Raw genomic sequence first — 9,603 nt, 5'->3', positions numbered from 1 at the left:
GAAGAACTTAATCTCCCCTATGAGTGACATCTCAAACTCTTTCTTCATCTCATCAGCAAACTCATGACTCATCTTGTCATCTCCGCCAAAGATGATGTCATCAACAAAAACTTCACAGATCAGGATCTGATCTCCTTCAGACTTCAAGTAGATATTGCTATCTTCACTTGTTCTCTCAAATCCAATCTTCATAAGATGGGAATGTAGGTGCTCATACCTTGCCCTAGGTGCTTGCTTTAGACCATATAATGCTTTATGTAGCCTACATACCATGTCACTATCTTTAGATAGGGCAAACCCATCTGGTTGCTCAATATACACCTCCTCTTCAAGTACACCATTTAGGAATGCAGATTTTACATCCATTTGATATACCTTGAACCTCTTAAAAGCTGCATATGCAAGAAGCATATGAACTCCTTCCAATCTGGCCACAGGAGCAAAGGTTTCTCCATAGTCTTCTCCTTCTTCTTGAGCATATCCTTTGCATACCAATCTGGCTTTATTCCTAACCACTGTGCCATCCTCATTCAACTTATTTCTGAACACCCATTTGGTGCCAATGACATTTTTATGCTCATGTCTGGATACCAAGGACCATGTACCATTTTTCTCTATCTGATCAAGTTCCTCTTCCATTGCCTTGATCCAGTCTTCATCTTTATGAGCCTCTTTGAATGACTTAGGCTCAAATTCAGAGATCATACATGAGTTTTCTCTAATCTTTCTTCTAGTAAGGATTCCTGCATCCTTATCACCTATGATTTTCTTGGGATCATGATTCAACTTGACATACTGAGGAATGGTCTTAACTGGTTCTTCTTGCTTTTCTTCTTCATCAGTATCAGCATTCACCGGTTCAGGGACACTGTTACTGGTACTTGGTTGGCTAACAATTGGGTCCTAGAAGGTTGCAACCGGTTCATTTACAGCTTGCTCACTGTTGGTTTCCTCAGTCTTCTCAGAGGATTCATCAACTCTTACATTGATGCTTTCCATAATTCTCTGAGTCCTATTGTTGTAGCACTTGAAAGCTTTACTCTTGGTGGAATATCCTAGAAATATTCCTTCATCACAATTAGCTTCAAATTTGCCCTTATGTTCACTCCTCTTGATGTAACATTTGCTACCAAATACCTTAAAGTAGTTAACCACAGGTGTCTTACCGATCCAATACTCATAGGGAGTTTTGTCCTTATCCCTTTTGATGAGTACCCAGTTCATAGTGTATACGGCAGTGCTCAGCGCTTCTCTCCAAAAGGTGTGAGCTACCTTTCCTTGGATCAACATGGTTCTAGCTACTTCAACCACACTCCAGTTATTCCTCTCTGCTAGGCAATTCTGCTATGGAGTCCGGGGGGCAGACAACTATCTCTTGATGCCAAATTCTTCACAATACTTGTTGAATTCACTGTAAGTGAATTCCCCTCCTTGATCAGTTCTGAGACATTTGATCCTTTTACCACTTTCCTTCTCCACTAATGCTCTGAAAGCTTTGAATTTCCCAAAAGCTTCAGACTTGTCTTTCAAGAATGTGACCCACATCATTCTTGAGCAGTCATCAGTGAGAATCATGAAGTACCTATCACCCTGCACACTTCTAGTCTTCATAGGACCACATAAATCAGCATGCACAAGATCAAGAAAGTTGTCAGTAGTGAAAGATTTACCTTTAAAGGTTGAGGAAGACATTTTTCCCAATTGACATTCTCTACACAAGGTATTATCCGGTTTGCTCAGCACCGACAACCCTCTAACTGCCTTGATCTTACTAGCCTTCACAATGTTGTTAAAGTTCACATGGCAGAATCTCCTATGCCATATCTAGCTATCATCAAGCTTAGCCATAAGACATGTACTTATATTTGCATTCAGATGAAATAGGTTACCTTTAGTCTGCATGTCGGTGGCTACCAATTTGCCATCTTTTCCTTTGATTCTACAAACTCCATTCTTGAATTGCAGAGTGAGGCCACTGTCATTTAGCTAGGCAACACTTAGAAGGTTGTGTCTGAGACCATCAACCCAGTACACATTGTTAGTACTACTCTTTCCATTCAAAAAGATGGACCCTCTACCTTTGACCATGCATGGTGCATCATTGCCAAAGCAAACCACACCACCATCATACTCCTCTAAGGATAGAAACTTGCTCCGCTCACCAGTCATATGGTGAGAATAGCCACTGTCAATGATCCACTCATTGGAATAATCAAATCAAGAGACAAGAGCCTTCTTGTCTGCCACATCTTCCTTTACAGCAACAAACACAATGTCTTGATTCTCTTCATCTTCTGATTCCTCATCTTTGACACCTTCATCAACTGCCACAAAACAGTTTCTCCAATTTCTTCCTTTGAATTTCTTGAACCTTTCCAATTTATCGTTGTTGTCACTAATAGGACAATTCATAGCAATATGTCCTATCCAGTTACAAGAGAAACATTTCAAAGGTAGCTTACCTTTGTATTTACCAGTTCCTTTTGAGAATTTCCTAGCAAAAAGTGCTTCAAATTCCATCAGAAACTCTTCATCATTCATTTCTCTACTTTGATTAGGTTCCCCACTAGTGCTAGCCTCTTTTCCTTTTTTGGAAGGTATAGCAGAGGCTCTAAAAGCTGATTCTGTCTTTTGAACACTGCCATCAAAACTATTTAGCTCATAGGCTGTCAACTTGGCTATGATGGAGTCCAAGGATGCCTTAGACTTGTCTATTGATCTCAGCTCCTAAATAGCAGCAACCCTTATTGCATAGACCGACAACAGGGATCTCAGGACTTTGCTTACCATAGTGGAATCTTCTATTTTGCCACCTGCACTCTTTTTTTCTCCAACAACTGTTTTGATTCTTATTCCATACTGTTGAATGGTCTCTCCTTCAACCATCCGCATGTCTTCAAACTTCCCTCTCAAGCTCTCTTCCTTAGCCTGTTTTACATGCTCATCACCACCATAGATATTTTCAAGAGCATCCCATACCTCTTTGGGATTTGCCTTGTCCTGAACATCAATAAACTCAATGTCAGATAGACTACTAATGAGGGCTTCCATGACTTGCCCATTTTCTTGTACCTCTCTCTTTTTGGTCATCGGTTAGAGTACCAGTAGGAACAACATATACATTTTCAACATAACTCCAATGTTGAACACCCATGCTTTTGATGAATATCTTCATCGTGTCTTTCCATATACCAAAATTTTCCCTGTTAAACTTTGGACCTTCCCTCTTCATCATTTGACTAGGATCTTTTCCTTAAGTAGTTAAGCTTACAACACAGAGGACCTAGAGTGCTCTGATACCAATTGATAACTCAATGATGAACCACGAGTACCAAACTGGTACTGAGAGGGGGGGGTGAATCAGTACAAACACAAATACAGTCCAAAACAATTTTGACAACAAATACCCCAAATGACTACCAAGCAGGGATACCAGTAAACAGAGTGCAACCGGTAACATCCAGTACAGCTCACTCAGTCATGAACTGGTCACTCAATAAGCTACCCTCTTAGCTCAATACTACTGTATCATTATATTCTCATGTTTAAAGAGGTAAATTTAACCATCAAATCTTCACAACAGTGAGTTCAATATGTTTTATAGGCAGGCATAAAACATAGAACCTTCATATTCTTAACAGGTAAAAAAAGCATCACAAGACAAAAGCATTTCACATGACACACATATTTTTCATGTGGAAACCCAACTGGGAAAAACCACGGTGGGGATGAATACCCACAAGCTGCTTTTTGAACTCTTTAGAAGTTCGCTCTGTTAGGAGCCTTGTCCAGTTAAGGACATTACAATAGGTTCAGGTAGGAACCGATCCTATTAGGGATCACCTGGTTAAGGGTTAAACCCGGTAGGGTCACCTTGTTAGAGGATTTCAAGAACTCAATAGTTGAAAGGATCTCCTAAGCTCTCTAGCTTCTCATAACTCATTAGGCTTAAGTTACCTGGTTAAGGGATTTTAATCAAGCTGGTTGACCTGCATAGAAATAGAATGAGCAATGAGTCTCCTAGGAGACTCAATGAGGTGCCTGGTATTGCAATAAAGATGTCATCATTGCGATACTTCCATATGAGCCACAAAACTTCTAAAGAAAAACAAGACCAAAAGATATTAGCAATCCTCTTACGGCCCTTGACATAGCCTAGAACAAAATCTATGAACTCAAGAGAACCAGACTCTAAGTTAAAACCAAAAATTCTCCATATTTCCTTAGCAAAATGGCATTCAAAGAATACATGTTTCACAGACTCGGGTACTCTGCAAATGCTACAGTTTATTAAGGCACCTTCCTTATTTTTTATGGGGAGTTTATTCAACATTATTCGCCACCCAAAGAACTACTTTTTAGGTTCATTATGGGCCATCCAAAACCTATTTAGATAGTCTTTCCAGGTCTTTGGTTCCTAGTCTAGGTCCCAGAATGCATTAAGGTGTAGAAGGATGGTATTTGATTTGGTGAGTGTGGAGTAAATACATTTAGCTTTTAGTGAAGGGAGAGGTGTGTCATCAGTCCAACAAAGCACAGTCATGGGGGGGTGAGGGAGAGGGAGGTGAGGGGGGGAGAGAAGAGGTTAGTGCCAATCTAAGGACGTTGTATGTCTTGATCTGGGAATCTAGGATAGAGAAGGTGGATTGCAGCTCCTCCCACGACCTGAGTTGGTTGTTAGCAAACAACTATTCAAATTTTTTAATACCCCAATTATGCCATTTCAATGCAGAGCAACCTTGAAGTGTAGCCAACAGTTTTCCATTATGGATCAAGTTCCACCATATTGATATATTTTTAGCAATATTCCCCTATTCAATGCCATCACTTTTGATATTCACCAAGTGTCTCACTTGTTCCCAAGCCTTCCCTAGTGACTTGAAGATATCAGACCCAGCCAGAGCTACCTCAAACTACCCCATAAGACTATCCAGTAGTGGGAGGTCCTTCCATTTCCTGGCTTTCTTAGGAACAGAGCATTTGATATTATTTCTTATAAGCACTTTCCTTGGTTCATTGCCTTCCATGGCTTTAAGGATCCATTTGGAAGAAAGAGCAATACCTTGTAGTTTTAGGTCTTTCAACCCATCCCTCCAAGTAGTTTATTCATAGTGCACCATTCCCATTTGACTACATGTTGTTTCTTAGTCCCCTTGCCATCTGACCGGAGGAATTCCCTAATCTACTTTTGGACATGATTAAATTGGTAGTTCTTAAATAGCTAGGTTGATGAAAAATAGATATTATATGAGGCTAAATTTTTTTGACAGACCTGGAATCTTTTGGCTAAGGAGAGAAAATTCTTATTCCACTTTGAGAGTTTCTTATCTATCTTGTTCCTTACCCATTCCCACATTTCTTTTAGGTTTGGGAGGACAGAGAAAGGAATACCTAAATATTTGACAATATGTGTTGGGCCCAACCAATTAAGAGAGAAATTTGTAAGCCATCTTGGAGGGTAGTCATCCCATCCAAGAAGATTGGATTTGTGAAGAGCAATTTTGCTACCAGATGCCAAATAGAAAATATCAATATTTTTTATCAAGGCTACAAGGTTATCTTCCTCGAACTTAATTAATAGTGCAGTGTCATCAATAAGCTAGATATTATGGACTTCCTCTCTGTTAGGTAGTGTAATACCCCTAATAGTGGGGGTAATAGAGGAGTCCTTAAGTAGATAGAGCATTGCATCAACAATTAGCACAAATAAGGTAGGAGCTAAAGGACATCCCTGTCTGATAGACCTTGTAAGTTCAAAATTGGCGGATCTTAGTCCATTGACTTCAACAACAGCATTGGCATCACAAAGTAAGGTTCTGACCATATTACAAAATCTAGGGGGGAAGCCTAAAGAGTGGAGCATCTGAATGATGTAGTCCCATTCTATCCTATCATATGCCTTCTCAAAATCTATGAGCAACATGACTCCACTATGTCCTGATTCTTTCGCTTAGTGCAAGGAATCCCAACATGTGATTAAGATTTCCAGTATGAGTATTGCTGACAATCTTATGTAAGATCTTTTCCAATCTGCATGCAACCAACTTAGCCAAGATTTTACAAGACACATTCAACAGTGTGATGGGCCTCCAATTTTTAATTAGGATTCTGTCTCCTTCCTTGGGGATGATCTTTATTAGCCCTTGATTAACATTCTTGCCTAAGGAGCCACTAAGTATCACCTCAGAGTACAAGGAATAAAGATCATCAACAATCCACCCAATGTTTTCTTTATAGAATTCTACTGGGAACCCATCAGGACTGGGGGATTTGTTGTTGCTGAGAGCCAAGATAGCTCCCCTGATTTCTTCTTTTGTAATATCCATTTCTAGAAACTCACTGTCCTCTCTGTCAATAAGCCTGGGGACTAGGAACATAATAATATTTTTGGCATTCTCCTGATCCTCCCTAACTGGTTCAGTAGAGAATAGATTCTTGTAAAATTGGGCAAAACATTCAAGGATTTCAGCAGGTTCAGATAGGTTCTTATTCTGATCCCAAATAGTATCAATTTCTTCTCTGGCTTGTTTCATTTTGAGAATGTGAAAGAAGAATTTAGACCCTCGATCTCCAATATCTAACTAGTTCAATTTTTCCCTAGCTCTCCATCCTTTGATTTTTTGATTCTGCAGTCTTCTAAGATCAGCCTTGACCCTAACTAGTTGGTTAGTGAGTGATATGTTCTCAGGGTCCCCTTGAAGTTCAAGTTTAGCCAATTGGAGGTCATTATGCAACTGTAATTCGGATGCTCTGGCATCTTTTGCCTTCTTTTTACCCACGGCTTGGCAGAGTGAGGTCCATGTTTGGATATTTTGATTCCACCTATCTATGTTGGACCATTGGGGTTTACTATATTTGTTAAACATTCTGACTAGACACATGGCACATTTCAAGTCCTCATCCTGTAACAAACTGGTATTCATCTTAAAGTTCAATCTAGGGTTGAATGTGGACACCCTATTCCCAGTTAACTTTAGTCTTATCATAGTAGGATGATGATCTGCGAGTGCATAAGGTAGGACAACATACTATATTCCCCCATCATTTGTATTGATTTTAAAGAAGTCTTTATTGAAGTAAAATCTATCCAATCTATAGTAAACTCTTTTATTATATTGTTGATGGTTACACCAGGTGTACCATATTGGTTTATATTCACCCTTCTTTCCTGCTAGAGGATCAAGTAGATTCATCTTGTTAGTCATCCTTTCCCACTATATTCACTCAATACCTTTACATTCTACCTTATTACCGCCCTGTTTATCTTGAGAATTCATTACCATATTAAAGTCTCCACCCAGGATCCAGAGGATATCCTCTAAATTTGAGATCCATTCCCACATATTTGCCCTTTCCCGATAATCATTAGAGGCATAAATTGAGCATATGCCAAAGGTGGAGTTGCCATTCTGAATAATAGCCCATACTGCCCTAGCACAGGAGGATTGCCCTCATTTTTCCACCTTACTAGCCCCATTAGGGTTTAATAATATTGCAGCCCCTCCTCTTCCTTTAGGATGGTTGGTATACAAGGGGGTGGCCTCCCTCCAGACAGATCTTAATCCAACTTCCAAGGTGAACCCTACTGATTTCAACTCCTGGAGTATAACACAGTCAACATCTTTGTGCATGTTTAGAAATCTTTTGAGCACATATTTCCTATTAGGGGCCTCAAGGCCTCTTATGTTCAATGAGATGGCTTTTATCATTAGGATGTTTGTTTAGTAGTGTCTATCAGGGACTTGAACATCTCAAAGCATTTAGGCCATTCTTCAGGGTTAAAGAGGTGACTGGCATCAAAGGCCACTGTTGAGAGAGGTCTACCTCTTTTTTTCCTTAATTGGGAGAGTTGTCCAGGCCCCATTGATTCCTTCCTTGTTATTAGCTCTTTGGAGACTTTAAGGGGATCTTTTCCTCCTTTTTTCCTTGGATTTACTCCATGATAAATCTCCTTCCCCATTATAAGACCCAAAGTCAAAGATTCTAAGGTCTGGGGAGAAAGGCTTATTTTCACCAATGTTGTTAACCTCACCTTCATCAGTCTTCCCATAGGGTCCAGGTCCATGACCAACCTCAATGGCTTGGTCGGAAGGGGGGGTGGTCAGTTCCACTACCCTATCAATGTCACCTGACACTAATTCAAGGGGTGTAATAGAATTTTGAGTTTCCTCCCCCTCAACCGTGGCCTCCAAGGGAGTATTTGGTTCGACAGCAGTGGGGGGGATGTTTGTTTCCCCAAGGATGTCCCAATTGCCCCTACATTCAACCCCCAAAATTTTAGTGCAGTTGGCATTGGTGGTATCTTGGAGACCACCATCCTCCCCTCCAATCAAGTCATGGAGGAAGGGCATAGTACTAGCCTCAATTTCCTTCTTCTAAATATTTAGAGACTCTTCAAGTTGTTTTCTAAATTCTGCAGTAGTTTTCAACTTTTCAAGGACAATTTGCTGTGCATTTTGGGTCCTGTGTCCTCCAAGTTTAGTGGGGAAACCAACAATTTCAGGCTCCATAGAACTAGGAGTAGTGTTAGCCAAGTTGGCCTCTTTTATGGCCTTCTGATATTTGGCCAAAGACTCAGCTATCGAGGGAGGAGCACTGGGCGGGCTAGGGCAGCCATGAGGTTGGTGGCTAGTGGGTGTGGGATCGGTGGCTTGTGGGGGTGGTGGAATGGAGGGGTTAATCTAAGGGTGGATGGAAGGGGCGGAAGTCATGGGATCAGTGTGTAATGGGGGGGAGTAGAGTCTTTTAGTTTAGGGTTTGAGAGGGCTTCGGAAGCAGAGTGATTGGAGTGTCGAACAGAGGTGTTCCTGGACTGAGTGTTATTCTTTCCTACTAATAGAGGGCAATTTTTAAGTATCTGTCCACTTGATCTGCATTTATGATAGGCGTTAATACCACCCAAATACTCTAAAGGACAAGAGAAGATTTGGTTTTCAATGCATATATCAATTATAGAGGGAAGGGTTGAGCTTGGGTTGAGAGCGATAAGAACTCTCACATCCATATGCGGAAGCAGGGCAGAAGAGGAATCAATTTTGATTACCTTACCTTAGGTTTACTCTATTGCAGTGATTGATTAAGAATATAGATATTTTATCATAAAAGTATTGATCTTAATAGTACATATAGTTAGCAAAGATGAATGGATCAAATAGATGAGAGTGTGTCTCAATTTACAGATTTTTAGGATAGACAATAATTGGTGGACATTCGATAGAAGGATCCACAAGGGAGGATGATTGAGAGTAGCTTCCTAGGATTGATGAGGGAATGAAGAATTATAATGGAGGTTAATGGGCACAATTACATAAAATAGTAAGTTTTTGTAACCATGATGGTTGTTGGGCATAATTGTACTTAGGACCACTCTATTCTAAGAATTTGGTGGAGAAAATATACCCATAATAAAATTATAATATATTATTTAATTATTTTATCCATGTGAGAGGTGAAAAATAGATGTAAATAATAATAAAGTTATCTAATTATATGAGATGAAAAAGGGGATGATTAAATAATATTATACAATTGTGTAATTAGGTAGGGGATGTTTGGTAAAAGTTAATTTGACTAGGTGATGTAATTATTTGGTCTATTCAGATA

The sequence above is a fragment of the Cryptomeria japonica genome, chromosome 1 (genome assembly GCF_030272615.1).
Source record: "Cryptomeria japonica chromosome 1, Sugi_1.0, whole genome shotgun sequence".
NCBI classification, from domain to species: Eukaryota; Viridiplantae; Streptophyta; class Pinopsida; order Cupressales; family Cupressaceae; genus Cryptomeria; species Cryptomeria japonica.
This window is presented reverse-complemented; position numbering follows the sequence as displayed.